The sequence below is a fragment of the Arachis ipaensis genome, chromosome B1 (assembly GCF_059453495.1).
Source record: "Arachis ipaensis isolate K30076 ecotype BB chromosome B1, ASM5945349v1, whole genome shotgun sequence".
NCBI lineage: Eukaryota > Viridiplantae > Streptophyta > Magnoliopsida > Fabales > Fabaceae > Arachis > Arachis ipaensis.
Window position 1 is genome coordinate 105,512,621 of NC_142436.1, and position 17,036 is coordinate 105,529,656.

At 38.0% G+C, this 17,036-nt stretch overlaps 2 non-coding genes across 2 annotated transcripts; both read right to left on the reverse strand.

Moving 5' to 3' along the window:
* Window positions 1-2,312: 2,312 nt before the first annotated feature.
* LOC148577775 (small nucleolar RNA R71) lies at window positions 2,313-2,420 on the reverse strand. The gene has a single exon (XR_015903282.1). It is a non-coding gene; the product is annotated as a small nucleolar RNA R71 (small nucleolar RNA).
* A 14,511-nt stretch (window positions 2,421-16,931) lies between these two features.
* On the reverse strand, window positions 16,932-17,036 carry LOC148577776 (small nucleolar RNA R71). Its single transcript, XR_015902994.1, has one exon. It is a non-coding gene; the product is annotated as a small nucleolar RNA R71 (small nucleolar RNA).

A 17,036-nucleotide genomic window follows, 5' to 3' on the forward strand; every position in this document is an offset into this window, starting at 1 on the left:
TTTCAAAAATTTATTCAAAATTTTTAAGAATGAATTCTAGTGTTTCATGAAGCATGTGAAGCCTGGCTGGCTGTAAAGCCATGTCTAAATTCATTTGGACTGAGGCTTGCAATTTGTTATCAAGAGCAAATTAGTTGTTGCTCATCCACCTGCTGCTGATCCATGATCACCTGCTGAAGCTTGGCTGGCCATTGGCCATGTCTAGTGTTTTGGACTGGAGCTTTCTTTGAAAGCTTGGCTGGCTAGTGAGCCATGTCTAATTCCTGGACTGAAGCTTTAGACTAACATGGCAAGATTCCTGGAATTCATATTAAAAATTTTTGGAATCCTTATTTTTCCTTTTAATATGCGAAAAATATAAAATAAAAATCCAAAAAAATTAGAAAATCATAAAAATAAAAAATATTTTGTGTTTCTTGTTTGAGTCTTGAGTCATATCATAAGTTTGGTGTCACTTGCATATGCATCTTGCATTTTTTCGAAAATATCATGCACTCATAGTGTTCTTCATGATCTTCAAGTTGTTCTTGGTAAGTCTTCTTGTATGATCTTGATGATTTTTTGTTTTGTGTCTTTTCATGTTTATCATATGCATTCTTGAATTCTTAGTGTCTAAGCATTAAAGAATTCTAAGTTTGGTGTCTTGCATGTTTTCTTTGCATTAAAAATTTTTCAAAATTATGTCTATGATGTTCATCTTGACATTCATAGTGTTCTTGGTGTTCATCTTGACATTCATAGCATTCTTGCATGCATTCATTGTTTTGATCTAAAAATTTCATGCATTGCATCCTTTTAGTGTTTTCCTCTTGCATCATAAAAAATCAAAAAATCAAAAAAATATCTTTCCCTTTTTCTCTTATCAAATTCGAAAATTGAGTTGACTTTTTCAAAAATTTTTAAAAATCAAAGTTGTTTCTTATGAGTCAAATCAAATTTTCAATTTGAAAATCTTATCTTTTTCAAAATCTTTTTCAAAAATCAAATCTTTTTCAAATTTCTTAGTTATTTTCGAAAATTCCAAAAATCTTTTTCAAAAATCTTTTTCTTATTTTTATATAAAATTTTCGAAAATAACTAATCAATTAATGTTTTGATTCAAAAATTTCAAGTTTGTTACTTACTTGTTAAGAAAGATTCAAACTTTAAGTTCTAGAATCATATCTTGTGATTTCTTGTGAATCAAGTCATTAATTGTGATTTTAAAAATCAAATCTTTTTCAAAAACTAATTTCTATCATATCTTTTCAAAAATATATTCTCATCTTATGTTTTTCAAAAAAAATTGATTTCAAAATATCTTTTCTAACTTCCTAACTTCTTATCTTTTCAAAATTTGTTTCAACTAACTAACTAACTTTTTGTTTGTTTCTTAACTTTTTCAAAACTACCTAACTAACTCTCTCTCTCTAATTTTCGAAAATATCTTCCCTCTTTTTCAAAAATTTCTTTTTTATTAACTAATTATTTTTATTTTTGATTTTTAAAAAAAAAAAATTCGAAAAAAAATACTCACCTTTTTCAAAAACTATTTTCGAAAATCACTAACTCATTTTCAAAAATTGTTTTCGAAAATTCACTTCCCCCTCTCATCTTCTTCTATTTGTTTATTGATATACTAACATCTTTCCTTCAACTCACCAAAAATCCGAACCCCCTCTCTCTCTGAGTTCAGATTTTCTTTTCTTCTCTTCTTCTACTCACACAGGGATCTCTATACTGTGGTATAAAGGATCTCTATTATTATTATTATTTTTCTGTGCCTTCTTCTTTGTCATATGAGCAGGAGCAAGGATAAGAATATTCTTGTGGAAGCAGATCCAGAACCTGAAAGGACTCTGAAGAGAAAATTAAGAGAAGCCAAAATACAACAATCCAGAGATAACCTTTCAGAAATTTTCGAACAGGAATAGGAGATGGCTGCCGAAAATAATAATAATGTAAGGAAGATGCTTGGTGACTTCACTGCACCTAATTCCAATTTACATGGAAGAAGCATCTCCATTCCTGCCATTGGAGCAAACAACTTTGAGCTGAAACCTCAATTAGTTTCTCTGATGCAGCAGAACTGCAAGTTTCATGGACTTCCATCTGAAGATCCTTTTCAGTTCTTAACTGAATTCTTGCAGATATGTGATACTGTTAAGACTAATGGAGTAGATCCTGAAGTCTACAGGCTCATGCTTTTCCCTTTTGCTGTAAGAGACAGAGCTAGATTATGGTTGGATTCTCAACCCAAAGACAGCCTGAACTCTTGGGATAAGCTGGTCACGGCTTTCTTAGCCAAGTACTTTCCTCCTCAAAAGCTGAGCAAGCTTAGAGCTGATGTTCAAACCTTCAGACAGAAAGAAGGTGAATCCCTCTATGAAGCTTGGGAAAGATACAAACAGTTGACCAAAAAGTGTCCTTCTGACATGCTTTCAGAATGGACCATCCTGGATATATTCTATGATGGTTTATCTGAGCTATCAAAGATGTCACTGGACACTTCTGCAGGTGGATCCATTCACCTAAAGAAAACGCCTGCAGAAGCTCAAGAACTCATTAACATGGTTGCTAATAACCAGTTCATGTACACTTCTGAAAGGAATCCTGTGAGTAATGGGACGCCTATGAAGAAGGGAGTTCTTGAGGTTGATACTCTGAATGCCATATTGGCTCAGAATAAAATATTGACTCAGCAAGTCAATATGATCTCTCAGAGTCTGCATGGAATGCAAGCTGCATCCAACAGTACTCAAGAGGCATCTTCTGAAGAAGAAGCCTATGATCCTGAGAACCCTGCAATAGCAGAGGTAAATTACTTAGGTGAACCTTATGGAAACACCTATAACTCAACATGGAGAAATCATCCAAATTTCTCATGGAAGGATCAAAAGCCCCAACAAGGCTTTAATAATGGTGGAAGAAACAGGTTTAGCAATAGCAAACCTTTTCCATCATCCACTCAGCAACAGACAGAGAACTCTGAACAAAATGCTTCTAATTTAGCAAATCTAGTCTTTGATCTATCTAAGGCCACTGTAAGTTTCATGAATGAAACAAGGTCTTCCATTAGAAATCTGGAAGCACAAGTGAGCCAGCTGAGTAAAAGGATCACTGAAATCCCTCCTAGTACTCTCCCAAGCAATACAGAAGAGAACCCAAAAGGAGAGTGCAAGGCCATTGACATAAGCGCCATGGCCGAACCTCTGAGGAGAGGAGAGGACGTAAATCCCAAGGAGGAGGACCTCCTGGGACGTCCAGTGATTAATAAGGAGCTTCCCTCTGAGGAACCAAAGGAATCTGAGACTCATCTAGAGACCATAGAGATTCCATTGAACCTCCTTATGCCCTTCATGAGCTCTGATGAGTATTCCTCTTCTGAAGAGAATGAGGATGTCACTGAAGAGCAAACTGCCAAGTTTCTTGGTGCAATCATGAAGCTGAATGCCAAATTGTTTGGCAATGATGCTTGGGAAGTTGAACCTCCCTTGTTCATCAATGAACTAAGTGATCTGGATCAACTGACATTGCCTCAGAAGAGACAGGATCCTGGGAAGTTCATAATACCCTGTACCATAGGCACCATGATCTTTAAGGCTCTGTGTGACCTTGGTTCAGGAATAAACCTCATGCCCCTCTCTGTAATAGAGAAACTGGGAATCTATGGGGTGCAAGCTGCTAAAATCTCACTAGAGATGGCAGACAGCTCAAGAAGACAGGCTTATGGACAAGTAGAAGATGTATTAGTAAAGGTTGAGGGCCTTTACATACCTACTGATTTCATAGTCCTGGATACTGGAAAGGAAGAGGATGAATCCATCATCCTAGGAAGACCTTTCCTGGCCACAGCAAGAGCTGTGATTGATGTTGACAGAGGTGAAATAGTCCTTCAATGGAAAGAGAACTCCCTTGTATTCAAAACTCAAGGATCTCCCTCTGCAACCATGGAGAGGAAGCTTGAAAAGCTTCTCTCAAAGCAGAGTCAACCAGAGCACCCACAGTCAAACTCTAAGTTTGGTTTTGGGAAGCCACAACCAAACTCTAAGTTTGGTGTTGAACTCTCATATCCAAACTCTAAGTTTGGAGTTGGAGAGTCTCAACAAAGCTCTGCACATCTGTGAGGCTCCATAAGAGCCCACTGTCAAGCTATTGACATTAAAGAAGCACTTGTTGGGAGGCAACCCAATGTTTATCTAATTCTTATTTTTATTATTTTTCATGTTTTCTTAGGTTCATGATCATGTGGAGTCACAAAATAAATATAAAAATTGAAAACGGAATCAAAAACAGCAGAAGAAAAATCACACCCTGGAGGAGCATCTGTCTGGCGTTCAGCGCCAGAACAGAGCATGGTTCTGGCGCTGAACGCCCAAAATGGGCAGCTTCTGGGCGCTGAACGCCAGAAATGGCACACAAATGGGCGTTGAACGCCCAAAATGGCCACCAACCTGGCGCTGAACGCCCAGAGTTGGATACAAAGGCATTTTTACATGCCTAATGGGTGCAGGGATGTAATTCCTTGAACACCTCAGGATCTGTGGACCCCACAGGATCCCCACCTACCTCCACTCACTTCTTCTCACCACTCTCTTTCACACAACCCCACAAACACTCTTCCCTAAAAACCCTTCACCAATCACCTCAATCTCTCTTCCCCATTAAACCTTCACCACTCACATCCACCCACTCTTCCCAATAAACCTACCTCATAAACTCCACCTACCTTCAAAATTTAAAACCAATTTCCCACCCAAACCCACCCATATGGCCGAAACCTTCCCCCCTTCCCTTCCCTATATAAAGCCCTCCATTCTTCATCAAATTCACACAACACACCCCTCTACACTCCTCTTGGCCGAAACCACATCTCCCTCTCCCTCTCCATATTTCTTCTTCTTCTTCTTCTATTCTTTTGTTTATTGCTCGAGGGCGAGCAATATTCTAAGTTTGGTGTGGTAAAAGCATAGCTTTTTTGTTTTTCCATTACCATTGATGGCACCCAAGACCGGAGAATCCTCTAGAAGAGGGAAAGGGAAGATAAAAGCTTCCACATCCGAGTCATGGGAGATGGAAAGATTCATCTCCAAAGTCCATCAAGACCACTTCTATGATGTTGTGGCCAAGAAGAAGGTGATCCCTGAGGTCCCTTTTAAACTCAAAAGAAATGAGTATCCGGAGATCCGACATGAAATTCAAAGAAGAGGTTGGGAAGTTCTAACAAATCCCATCCAACAAGTCGGCATCCTAATGGTTCAAGAGTTCTATGCCAATGCATGGATCACCAAGAACCATGATCAAAGTAAGAACCCGGATCCAAAGAACTATGTTACAATGGTTCGGGGGAATTACTTAGATTTTAGTCCGGAGAATGTGAGGTTCGCGTTCAACTTGCCATACATGGAAGAGAACGCACGCCCCTACACAAGGAGAGTCAACTTTGATCAAAGGTTGGACCAAGTCCTTATGGACATATGTGTAGAAGGAGCTCAATGGAAGATTGACTCCAAAGGCAAGCCGGTTCAACTAAGAAGATTAGACCTCAAGCCTATAGCTAGAGGATGGTTGGAGTTTATTCAATGCTCAATCATTCCCACTAGCAACCGGTCTGAAGTTACTATAGACCAGGCCATCATGATCCATAGCATCATGATTAGAGAAGAGGTGGAAGTTCATGAGATTATACCTCAAGAACTCTACAAGGTGGCTGACAAGTCCTCCACTATGGCAAGGTTAGCCTTTCCTCACCTCATTTGCCACCTATGCAATTCAGCTGGAATTGACATAGAGGGAGATATCCTCATTAAAGAGGAAAAGCCCATCACTAAGAAAAAGATGGAGCAAGCAAGAGAGCCCAGTCATGGAGCTCAAGAGGCGCAAGAAGCTCATCACCATGGGATCCCGGAGATGCCTCAAATGCACTTTCCTCCACAAAATTATTGGGAGCAAATCAACACCTCCCTAGGAGAATTGAGTTCCAATATGGGACAACTAAGGGTGGAACATCAAGAGCACTCCATCATGCTTCATGAAATAAGAGAAGATCAAAAAGCAATGAGGGAGGAGCAACAAAGACAAGGAAGAGACATAGAAGAGCTCAAGGACATCATTGGGTCCTCAAGAAGGAAACGCCACCATCACTAAGGTGGATTCATTCCTTGTTCTTCTTTCTTCTGTTTTTCGTTTTCTATGTTATGTGCTTATCTATGTTTGTGTCTTCATTACATGATCATTAGTAGTAGTAACTATGTCTTAAAGTTATGAATGTCCTATGAATCCATCACCTCTCTTAAATAAAAAATGTTTTAATTCAAAAGAACAAGAAGTACATGAGTTTCGAATTTATCCTTGAACTTAACTTAATTATATTGATGTGGTGACGATGCTTCTTGTTTTCCGAATGTATGCTTGAACAGTGCATATGTCTTTTGAAGTTGCTGTTTAAGAATGTTAAATATGTTGGCTCTTGAAAGAATGATGACTAGGAGACATGTTATTTGATAATCTGAAAAATCATAAAAATGATTCTTGAAGCAAGAAAAAGCAGCAAAGAACAAAGCTTGCAGAAAAAAAAAAGGGGCGAAAAAAAAATAGAAAAAAAAAGAAAGAAAAAGAAAAAGCAAGCAGAAAAAGCCAATAACCCTTAAAACCAAAAGGCAAGGGCAAAATAAAAAGGATCCCAAGGCTTTGAGCATCAGTGGATAGGAGGGCCTAAATTAATAAAATCCTGGTCTAAGCGGCTAAACCAAGCTGTCCCTAACCATGTGCTTGTGGCGTGTAGGTGTCAAGTGAAAACTTGAGACTGAGCGGTTAAAGTCAAGGTCCAAAGCAAAAAAAAAAAGAGTGTGCTTAAGAACCCTGGACACCTCTAATTGGGGACTCTAGCAAAGCTGAGTCACAATCTGAAAAGGTTCACCCAATTATGTGTCTGTGGCATTTATGTATCCGGTGGTAATACTGGAAAACAAAGTGCTTAGGGCCACGGCCAAGACTCATAAAGAAGCTGTGTTCAAGAATCATCATACTGAACTAGGAGAGTCAATAACACTATTCGAAATCTGAAGTTCCTATAGATGCCAATCATTCTAAACTTCAATGGATAAAGTGAGATGCCAAAACTATTCAAGAGGCAAAAAGCTATAAGTCCCGCTCATATGATTGCAGCTATGTTTCATTGATAGTTTGGAATTTATAGTATATTCTCTTCTTTTTATCCTATTTGATTTTTAGTTGCTTGGGGACAAGCAACAATTTAAGTTTGGTGTTGTGATGAGCGGATAATTTATACGCTTTTTGGCATTGTTTTTAGTATATTTTTAGTAGGATCTAGTTACTTTTAGGGATGTTTTCATTAGTTTTTGTGTTAAATTCACATTTCTGGACTTCACTATGAGTTTGTGTGTTTTTCTGTAATTTCAGGTATTTTCTGGCTGAAATTGAGGGACTTGAGCAAAAATCAGATTCAGAGGTTGAAAAAGGACTGCTGATGCTGTTGGATTCTGACCTCCCTGCACTCAAAGTGGATTTTCTGGAGCTACAGAACTCGAAATGGCGCGCTTCCAATTGCGTTGAAAAGTAGACATCCAGGGCTTTCCAGAAATATATAATAGTCCATACTTTGGCCAAGAATTGACGACGTAAACTGGCGTTCAACGCCAGCCTTCTGCCCAAATCTGGCGTCCAGCGCCAGAAAAGGATCCAAAACCAGAGTTGAACGCCCAAACTGGCATAGAAACTGGCGTTCAACTCCACAAATGGCCTCTGCACGTGCAACACTCAGGCTCAGCCCAAACACACACCAAGTGGGCCCAGGAAGTGGATTTATGCATCAATTACTTACTCATGTAAACCCTAGTAGCTAGTTTATTATAAATAGGACCTTTTACTAGTCTTTTTGACAATCTGGGGACGTCTGGTTCTTAGATCAGAGGGGCTGGCCATCTCGGCCATGCCTGGACCTTCACTTATGTATTTTCATATGGTAGAGTTTCTACACTCCATAGATTAAGGTGTGGAGCTCTGCTGTTCCTCAAAGATTAATGCAAAGTACTACTGTTTTCTATTCAATTCTTCTTATTTCTCTTCTAAGATATCCATTCGCACCCAAGAACGTGATGAAGGTGATGATTATGTGTGACGCTCATCATCCTTCTCCCTTATGAACGCGTGCCTGACAAACACTTCTGTTCTACATGAATTAAGCTAGAATGAGTATCTCTTAGATCTCCTAACAGGAATCTTCGTGGCGTAAGCTAGAATGATGGCGGCATTCAAGAGAATCCGGAAGGTCTAAACCTTGTCTGTGGTATTCTGAGTAGGATTCAATGATTGAATGACTGTGACGAGCTTCAAACTCGCGAGTGCTGGGCGTTAGTGACAGATGCAAAAGGAGGGTGAATCCTATTCCAGCATGATCGGGAACCGATAGATGAATAGCCGTGCCGTGACAGGGTGCGTGAGCATATTATTCACTGAGAGGAGGGGATGTAGCCACTGACAACGGTGATGCCCTTGCATAAAGCCAGCCATGGAAAGGAGTAAGACTGATTGGATGAAGATAGCAGGAAAGCAGAGGTTCAGAGGAATGAAAAGCATCTCCATTCACTTATCTGAAATTCCTACCAATGAATTACATAAGTATCTCTATCCCTATTTTATTATATTAAATTCGAAAACACCATTATCACTTTATATCTGCCTGACTGAGATTTACAAGGTGACCATAGCTTGCTTCATACCAACAATCTCCGTGGGATTCGACCCTTACTCACGTAAGGTATTACTTGGACGACCCAGTGCACTTGCTGGTTAGTTGTATCGAAGTTGTGACAATTATAAATTAAGATCAGAGCACCAAGCTTTGGAGCCATTACCAGGATTTGTTGAGCCTGGAGATCACAATTTCGTGCACCAGTGCTCTTCTTCAAGGATTGTGCAGATGGACTTGTATTGTCTTCCCTTAAGAAGTTTTTCCGCTTCCTTCGTGGTGGCCGTCCTGAAAGAAGAGGGAAAAGAAAAAGTAACCCAAAAATAAAGATAGAAAATAAATAAAATATGGGTGTTAATGCCAGATAATAAGGGTATTACATGGTAGCTACAACATGCAAATGAGAAAATAGTAGAAGTACATGGCAAATCAGGAATGCAAAAATTTGCAAAAATAGGGAAGAGAGTGTGGGTAAGGAGAGATAATAAAAATTCATGTCAATGTAAAAGTAATACAAGTATAAAAGATTGGCATTGATATAAATAATATTACCTATCCAGAATAAAACAAGTCACTAAGCACCCAAAATAATTCAAGAGAAGATGCAACAGTTGAATAAGAAAATTCAACAACAAAGGAAAAATGATAAATTTAGAAAAGAAAATAAAAATATGCACTAAATTAAAATGCAATGAATGAAATATTCAAATAAATTAAGTAAAATAAAATAAAAGATAAGAAGAATGAGAAGGGAAAGAAGGGAAGAAGAAGTAAGTAAGAAAGGAGGGAGGAAAAATTAGGATTGGGGAGAAAAGATAAGATATTTGACAAATTAGGATAAGCTGTGCAGTGCAAGCGACGCGGACGCATGGGTGACGCGGTCGCGTGGTGCGCGATAAAGTTGGGTGACGCGGACGCGTGGGGCACGCGATCGCGTGACTCGATTTATGCTAGTGGTGCGAGTGCAGCCTCACGGTCGCACAACTCTCTGTTCAAAACTTGGTATTGCCAAAATCCAGGGTGACGCGGTCGCGTGGTTGACGCGATCGCGTGGATGGCCATTTTCTTAAAATGATGCGGCCGCGTGGGGCACGCGGTCGCGTGGTAGGGCTTAGGCTTCCAGCACGAGTCCAGCCCAATTCCAGCTCAACCTTCGGCCATACACCTTGTTACGTCGAATTCCAGGGCACGCGGTCGCGTGGGTCACGCGATCGCGTGGGAGGCCATTATTCCCATATGACGCGGTCGCGTGGGGTGAATTGTGCCATTGGCACGCCTCCAGCCCTGCTCCTGCGTAACTCTCTGTTCAATTCTTTTCTTCCAAAACGCACTGGTGACGCGGACGCCTCAGCGACGCTGCCGCGTCGCGTGCGTGTTTTTTTTTTTTTTATGCATGAAAAATGCAGAATACAATGCTAATATGAATGTTATGCACAACTCCAGGTTCAATGAAAATTAAAATAAAATAAAAACAAACAATATGAAATAAAATTGAAAAAGAAACGATCATACCATGGTGGGTTGTCTCTCACCTAGCACTTTTAGTTAAAGTCCTTAAGTTGGACATTTGGTGAGCTCCCTGTTATGGTGGCTTGTGCTTGAACTCATCCAGGAATCTCCACCAGTGTTTGTACTTCTAGTAACCTCCGGGGTCCTAAACTAAGCATGTAAAGCCCTTAAGAAGCTTCAAACAGATTCTTAGGCTCCCGGAGTAACAAGTGTCAGAGCAGATTCCAGGATCCCAAATCTTGCTTTTACACCCATCCTTGTCGGGATCTGTATTTTTTCAACTGGGTGATAAGTAATTTGAATTCTCACTGCAGCTACCAAACAGCTTCCTAGACCCATTCAGTTGAGCCTTACACCAACCTTTGCATTTAAACTTAAAGCTTCCAACCATGATGAACCTTGCAGGACAATTCTTACCACTGGCCATCTTTCTCTTACTCTTAATGTTACAAAGAGCTCTAAGTTGACCATCCGTCTCCAGTAGCCCATATTCAAGTGGAATTAGAAAGCTAAGGGATATGAATTTTACCCACTTGAATGTTGTGAAGGATGATGGCAACTTAGGGGGAGGTATTTTTAATGAAATTGCAAGCTTCACTCCCTTGTGCTCTTCTCTAATAATTACCACCTCTTTGCAAGCTTCTTCAATTTCAACCTCTTCCTCTTGGTAGCTTTCTTCCAATTCAATCTTCTCTTCATTGCCTTCCAAGGGCATGGGAGGTTGTGCTTCTTCTTCTTGAATCTCCATCTCTTGATCAACCTCTTCTAAGTCTTCAACTGTGATATGCCTTGGAGGTTGTACACCCTCCTCAGCATCAATTTCAAACGTCTTGAAAGGGGGTTCTATGACTGGACTTTCCCATGGAGGTTCTGCATCTCCTAAGTCTTCAACCAATTCTTTTTCTTTGATAATTACAGCTTCTTCCATTTGTTCCAGTACAAAGTCATGTTCCGTACTGTCTACCGGAGTTTCTAATGTCTCCTTCATGCTATGTTCATCATTAGATTGTCCACATGAAGCCATGGGGGTTCCTTGAGTGTCCGAACGTCGGGAAGCTAATTGATTTATCGCTTGCTCCAATTGACGAATGGTTGCCTGAAATCGATCCACTGTTTCCTTGAAACGATCCTTTGTCTCTTGATGCACTCAGCTTTCATAAATAGGATCATAGTGCTCTTGGATTGATGGATATGGAGATGGTGAATATTGAAGTGGTGGTTCTTGTGAGTAATTGGGTTGGAATTGGGGTGGTTCTATATATGGTTCATATGGCTCATAAGGTGGATGGTATGGTGGTTGAGAGTTAGGGTCATATGGAGGTGAATGGCGGAAAGGGGCTTGTGAGTTTGGTGGTTCAAAGTCATGTTGAGGAGAGGATTCATAGGCATATGGTGGTGGTTGTTGCCATGAGGGTTGATCAAATCCTTGTGGCTCCTCCCATCTTTGATTGTTCCAACCTTGATGCCTGTTCTCATTGTAATTTCTTCTTCCTGCAACATTATTGTAACCAGACTCATAGCCAAAGGGGTGAGAGTTCATAGTAGCAAATAAAAATTAAAAATAAAAATAAATTGAAATTAAAAGGTTATTTAAATTTTGAATTTGAAATTTGAAAATTTTTAAATTTGAATTTTGAAATTTGATTTTTGAAATAAGATAAGATAAGATAAAAAAATTTTAAAATAAAAATCAATAACCTCTTAATTTACGAAAAAGTAAAAAAAAGAATAAAAATAAAAATAAAAACAGATCAAAAAGCAAATATTTACAATAACCAATAATAAGGCACACGTTTGCAATTTCCCGGCAACGGCGCCATTTTGACATTGGGTATTTTTGCCAGTAAAGAATTTCATAAAAACAGTTGCGTTGTAGATATAGTCTCTAAACAGACAGAAATTCCTTCGTACAAACGTTTTGGTTGTCACAAGTAACAAACCCCTTTAAAATTGATAACCGAGTATTTAAACCTCGAGTCCTCTTCTCAAGAAATTGCAGGGAGGTGTGTTCTTATTATTGGTTATGAGTTTGTAAATTGGGGGATGTTGAGTTTGGGCAATGGGCACAGGTATATTTAAATGACAAATAAAATAAATAAATAACTGTAAAATAAACTTTTGGCAAGGTATGAGAAATTGGAAGTCTAGGCTCAGTTATCCTTATCAAAAACAATGAAAGTTGGATCTTAATTCCACTTAGTTAACCCTTGCTGAAGCAAAGGAAAGTCAAGGGACTAATTAGTTTGATCTTCGAATCCTATTTATTTCCTAAGAAAAGGTTGGGATTATTGAAGTTTAGTTCAATTAACAAAGATAACAGTTATCAATTATGTTGAGATAAGATAACTCCTGAGTTACTGATTTCTTAACCAAAACCAAAAAGGGAAAAAGTAAATTTGCTGGAATAAAAATGCCTTCAGATGTAAAGCAACAATAACATAAATTAAAGAAAGCAATCATAAACTGAAATACCTCAAATAACATTAATTAAGAAAATTATATGTAACATGGAAGAGTTCATAAATTAAATTGGAAAAATAAATAAAAATAAAGAACCTGGGATTGAGAGTCACTCCAAAAACTAAGAGAAGTCCTAAATCCTAATCCTAAGAGAGAGGAGAGAACCTCTCTCTCTAGAAACTACATTGATGAGCGGATAATTTATACGCTTTTTGACATTGTTTTTAGTATGTTTTTAGTAGGATCTAGTTACTTTTAGGGATGTTTTTAATAGATTTTGTGTTAAATTCACATTTCTGGACTTTACTATGAGTTTGTGTGTTTTTCTGTGATTTCAGGTATTTTCTAGCTGAAATTGAGGGACTTGAGCAGAAATCAGATTCAGAGGTTGAAAAAAGACTGCTGATGCTGTTGGATTCTGACCTCCCTGCACTCAAAGTGGATTTTCTGGAGCTACATAACTCGAAATGGCGCGCTTTCAATTGCGTTGAAAAGTAGACATCCAGGGCTTTCCAGCAATATATAATAGTTCATACTTTGGCCAAGAATTGACGACGTAAATGGGCGTTCAACGCCAGCTTTCTACCCAAATCTGGCGTCCAGCGCCAGAAAAAGATCCAAAACCAGAGTTGAACGTCCAAACTGGCACAAAAACTGGCGTTCAACTCCACAAATGGCCTCTGCACGTGCAACACTTAAGCTCAGCCCAAACACACACCAAGTGGGCCCCGGAAGTGGATTTATGCATCAAATACTTGCTCATGTAAACCCTAGTAGCTAGTTTATTATAAATAGGACCTCTTACTATTGTATTAGGCATCTTTGGATTACCTTATGATCCTTTGATCACGTTTTAGGGGGCTGGCCATCTCGGCCATGCCTGGACCTTCACTTATGTATTTTTAATGGTAGAGTTTCTACACTCCATAGATTAAGGTGTGGAGCTCTGCTGTTCCTCAAAGATTAATGCAAAGTACTACTGTTTTCTATTCAATTCTTCTTATTTCGCTTCTAAGATATCCATTCGCACCCAAGAACGTGATGAAGGTGATGATTATGTGTGACGCTCATCACCATTCTCCCCTATGAACGCGTGCCTGACAAACACTTCTGTTCTACATGAATTAAGCTAGAATGAGTATCTCTTAGATCTCCTAACCAGAATCTTCGTGGCGTAAGCTAGAATGATGGCAGCATTCAAGAGAATCCGGAAGGTCTAAACCTTGTCTGTGGTATTCTGAGTAGGATTCAATGATTGAATGACTGTGACGAGCTTCATACTCGCGATTGTTGGGCGTTAGTGACAGACGCAAAAGGAGGGTGAATCCTATTCCAGCATGATCGAGAACCGACAGATGAATGGCCGTGCTGTGACAGAGCATGTGAGCATATCTTTCACTGAGAGGAGGGGATGTAGCCACTGACAACGGTGATGCCCTTGCATAAAGCCAGCCATGGAAAGGAGTAAGACTGATTGGATGAAGATAGCAGGAAAGCAGAGGTTCAGAGGAACAAAAAGCATCTCCATTCGCTTATCTGAAACTCCTACCAATGAATTACATAAGTATCTCTATCCCTATTTTATTATATAATATTCGAAAACACCATTATCACTTTATATCTGCCTGACTGAGATTTACAAGGTGACCATAGCTTGCTTCATACCAACAATCTCCGTGGGATTCGACCCTTACTCACGTAAGGTATTACTTGGACGACCCAGTGCACTTGCTGGTTAGTTGTATCGAAGTTGTGACAATTATGAATTAAGATCCGAGCACCAAGCTTTGGAGCCATTACCAGGATTTGTTCGAGCCTGGAGATCACAATTTCGTGCACCAAGTTTTTGGCGCCGTTGCCGGGGATTGTTCGAGTTTGGACAACTAATGGCTCATCTTGTTGCTCAGATTCGGTAACTTTCTTTTCGTTTTCTTTTCAAAAATTTTTCAAAAAAAAATTTTTCAAAACTTTTCTCATCTGTTTTCGAAAAAATTAAAAATGTTTTCAAAAATAAATTATTCTTCAGAATTTTTAAGAATGAATTCTAGTGTTTCATGAAGCATGCTAAAGCCTGGCTGGCTGAAAAGCCATGTCTAAATTCTTTTGGACTGAGGTTTTGGATTAAAATTGAATGAATTACATTCATATGTTTGCTGAAGCTTGGCTGGCCATTGGCCATGTCTAGTGTTTTGGATTGGAGCTTTCATTGAAAGCTTGGCTAGCTAGTGAGCCATGTCTAATTCCTGGACTGAAGTTTTAGACTAACATGGCAAGATTCCTGGAATTCATATTAAAAATTTTGGAATCCCTATTTTTTCTTTTTTTTAATTAATTTTTCGAAAAAAATCCAAAAAAATTAAAAATTCAAAAAATCAAAAATATTTTCTGTTTCTTGTTTGAGTCTTGAGTCACATTATAAGTTTGGTGTCACTTGCATATGCATCTTGCATTTTTTCGAAAATATCATGCATTCATAGTGTTCTTCATGATCTTCAAGTTGTTCTTGGTAAGTCTTCTTGTTTGATCTTGATGATTTTTTGTTTTGTGTCTTTTCATGTTTTTCATATGCATTCTTGAATTCTTAGTGTGTAAGCATTAAAGAATTCTAAGTTTGGTGTCTTGCATGATTTCTTTGCATTAAAAATTTTTCAAAATTGTGTCTATGATGTTCATCTTGACACTCATAGTGTTCTTGGTGTTCATCTTGACATTCATAGCATTCTTGCATGCATTCATTGTTTTGATCTAAAAATTTCATGCATTGCATAATTTTCATGTTTTTCATAAAAAATTCAAAAATAAAAAAAAATATCTTTCCCTTTTTCTCTCATCAAATTCGAAAATTTGGATTGACTTTTTCAAAATTTTTTAAAAATCAAATTGTTTCTCATGAGTCAAATCAAATTTTCAATTTGAAAATCTTATCTTTTTCAAAATCTTTTTCAAAAATCAAATCTTTTTCAAAATTCTTAGTTATTTTCGAAAATTCCAAAAATATTTTTCAAAAAAATCTTTTTCTTATTTTTATACCAAATTTTCGAAAATAACATAATCAATTAATGTTTTGATTCAAAAATTTGAAGTTTGTTACTTGCTTGTTAAGAAAGATTCAAACTTTAAGTTCTAGAATCATATCTTGTGATTTCTTATGAATCAAGTCATTAATTGTGATTTTAAAAATCAAATCTTTTTCAAAACTAATTTCAATCATATCTTTTCAAAAATATCTTCTTATCTTATCTTTTTCAAAAATATCTTTTCAAAATATCTTTTCTAACTTCCTAACTTCTTATCTTTTCAAAATTTGTTTCAACTAACTAACTAACTTTTTGTTTGTTTCTTAACTTTTTCAAAACTACCTAACTAACTCTCTCTCTCTAATTTTCGAAAATATCTCCCCTCTTTTTCAAAAATTTCTTTTTAATTAACTAATTATTTTTATTTTTTATTTCAAAAATTTTCGAAAATTACTAACATTTTTCAAAAACCATTTTCAAAAATCACTAACTCTTTTTCAAAATAATTTTCGAAAATTATCCCTCCCCCATCCTATTCTATTTATTCATTCTTATCCTAACATCTCATCTCACATCTCTTCCATCCGTACAGTTGTGTTTCTTCCTTTACATCACATTCTTTGTCTCCCCCTCTTCTTCCACTTACATAAGGGAACCTCTATACTGTGGTAAAGAGAATCTCTATTATTATTATTATTTTTCTGTGCCCTCTTCTTTGTCATATGAGCAGGAGCAAGGATAAGAACATTCTTGTGGAAGCAGATCCAGAACCTGAAAGGACTCTGAAGAAAAAATTACGAGAAGCTAAAATACAACAATCCAGAGATAACCTTTCAGAAATTTTCGAACAGGAAGAGGAGATGGCAGCCGAAAATAATGATAATGTAAGGAAGATGCTTGGTGACTTTACTGCACCTAATTCCAATTTACATGGAAGAAGCATCTCCATTCCTGCCATTGGAGCAAACAACTTTGAGCTGAAACCTCAATTAGTTTCTCTGATGCAGTAGAACTGCAAGTTTCATGGACTTCCATCTGAAGATCCTTTTCAGTTCTTAACTGAATTCTTGCAGATATGTGATACTGTTAAGACTAATGGAGTAGATCCTGAAGTCTACAGGCTCATGCTTTTCCCTTTTGCTGTAAGAGACAGAGCTAGATTATGGTTGGATTCTCAACCTAAAGACAGCCTGAACTCTTGGGATAAGCTGGTCACGGCTTTCTTAGCCAAGTACTTTCTTCCTCAAAAGCTGAGCAAGCTTAGAGCTGATGTTCAAACCTTCAGCCAGAAAGAAGGTGAATCCCTCTATGAAGCTTGGGAAAGATACAAACAGTTGACCAAAAAGTGTCCTTCATATCCT